We start from the raw sequence: 2,500 nt of genomic DNA on the forward strand, positions 1-2,500 counted from the left end.
TAAAATGGTACCCCAACAAAGTTGTCGATTGACATTCTGATTGCACTTTTATCATCTAGGGTGCGTTCCTTACACGTTTTGAGGGGTTTTAGCGAAAAACATGTTTTGAGCCACACGAGCTCTCCGGCCCGCTCGGTGCACATTTTTGAAAAAGCTAGGAGCTGCCCCTAGGTTCGGGGTGTCACAAAATATTGAAAAGTGGTCAAAAACCGCTATCCAGAATCGGATGTAGAATCATTAGACGAACTTAAAATTGTTCTACGACCAATGTCTGCGACGTTTAGTATTCAAGATATGGCCCGCCCTAGGTCTGACCTGGCATTTTCGTGAAAATTTAAAGCATGGCCATAGGGACGGGTAAAATAGCTATTTTGAAGCAAAAACCACCTCACTTTAAATGGCCATAACTTTTGAAAAACAAGAGCTAGGGTGCGTTCTCGACACGTTTTGAGGTGTTTTAGCGAAAAACATGTTTTGAGCCACACGAGCTCTCCGGCCCGTTCGGTGCACATTTTTGAAAAAGCTAGGAGCTGCCCCTAGGTTCGGGGTGTCACAAAATATTGAAAAGTGGTCAAAAACCGCTATCCAGAATCGGATGTAGAATCATTAGACGAACTTAAAATTGTTCTACGACCAATGTCTGCGACGTTTAGTATTCAAGATATGGCCCGCCCTAGGTCTGACCTGGCATTTTCGTGAAAATTTAAAGCATGGCCATAGGGACGGGTAAAATAGCTATTTTGAAGCAAAAACCACCTCACTTTAAATGGCCATAACTTTTGAAAACAAGAGCTAGGGTGCGTTCTCGACACGTTTTGAGGTGTTTTAGCGAAAAACATGTTTTGAGCCACACGAGCTCTCCGGCCCGATCGGTGCACATTTTTGAAAAAGCTAGGAGCTGCCCCTAGGTTCGGGGTGTCACAAAATATTGAAAAGTGGTCAAAAACCGCTATCCAGAATCGGATGTAGAATCATTAGACGAACTTAAAATTGTTCTACAACCCCCAGTCCGACGCCTCGTATTCGAGATATAGCACTTTGTAGGTCTGACCGAGCAATTTTGTACTGAAATGTATGGCGGACATGTTATTCATTAAACAACATTAACTTGCATCGTGCCCTACTTCATCGGCACAGCTACTATCGACTATCTATTGTTGAAATGGATTGAGTTTGACCATTTTAGCTCTTTTCTTATGCCGTGCACCAACAGTGTGTACCGATCAGGGAAAGTACACTACGTACGCGTTCATGGATGTATATGTTGGTACAAGTTGCCGGTCGGAATAGCAGTGCACCAAAACTGTGTACCGATCAGGAAAGTACAAGACGGAGGGCGCAGCCCGAGCGTACGCGTTCATAGATGTCCATGTTGGTACAACCTACATGTACGTACCTTGTTTTTGTATCAAAAGTTCCAATAAAGTGTTTGTATGCTTAAAATGCTTATCTCAACCGGTCACCTTTTGGCCTGCCCTTTTATAGACAGAAACCTAGAACGATACTCGCGATGTTTGTGTTTTTCCATTCGCCCGGGACGACGAAATGAGCTCTGTGCACATCGTGCAGAAAACTGTCTCCTCCTCGTATGTTTTTGTCCCTCCACGCATATAATCACCCACATTTGTGTTCAACACGGACGGCGCAGCCCGAGCGAACGCGTTAATGTTTATGTTTGTGCACACTAAAGTTACAATCCTAGGATTTGGTTATTGCGTCGCAGTGCCCGACCGTCGCGGACACCATTCTTGGACAAAAGTCCAAGTACGTAGAGTACATTCCCTAGGTATGTGCCCGTTCGTGACTTTCGTTGCGTGCTTACAGACACGCTTGGGTATGTTTACCATACAAGGTTTACTAGGAAAACCTGGGAAGGACGCTTGCCCTCCCGTTGCGGACACCATTCTTGGAAAGAAGTCCTGCTACGTAGCGTTCTTTAATGTACTTGATCAGTTTGTATTGCATTTGCTTTGTGCAATTGACTTTTGCTAATGCTCACTAAGGGGTGTTCGTTTGCGATGTGTATGATAAGCAACTGTCTATTCTAACCAGCAGTTAAATAACACTTTTCACCCAAATCATAGGAACGTAGAGTACTTTCCCTGATCGGTACACAATTTTGGTGCACCTCTAACTTCGCCAGCACTTTATCGTTACGTTTTGTGCACAACCTTGGGACATGGTGTAAGTTTCATCATTGTTATGTTTGATTCGGTTTATTATGATTGAAAAATACGCTACGTCCTAGAAATCTGAACTCGAATACTTTTGCCACGTTGCGCAAAAAGCTACTGAGCAACTCCTAGCCGTTTACCGATTTAAAATTTAATTTTCGTTATTAGTTTTAAAAATACGCTAAGTCCCAAAAATCTGAACTCGAATACTTTTTCTATGTGCCGCCAAAAGCTACTGAGCAACGCCTAGGTTGGTACATTTTTGGTACATGGAGTGTATGCGTGCAGGCGTACTGCCGTGCTGGACCGGAAAATCGCACTTGCTA

The sequence above is a fragment of the Anopheles arabiensis genome (genome assembly GCF_016920715.1).
Source record: "Anopheles arabiensis isolate DONGOLA chromosome X unlocalized genomic scaffold, AaraD3 X_pericentromeric_contig0004, whole genome shotgun sequence".
Classification (NCBI taxonomy): Eukaryota; Metazoa; Arthropoda; class Insecta; order Diptera; family Culicidae; genus Anopheles; species Anopheles arabiensis.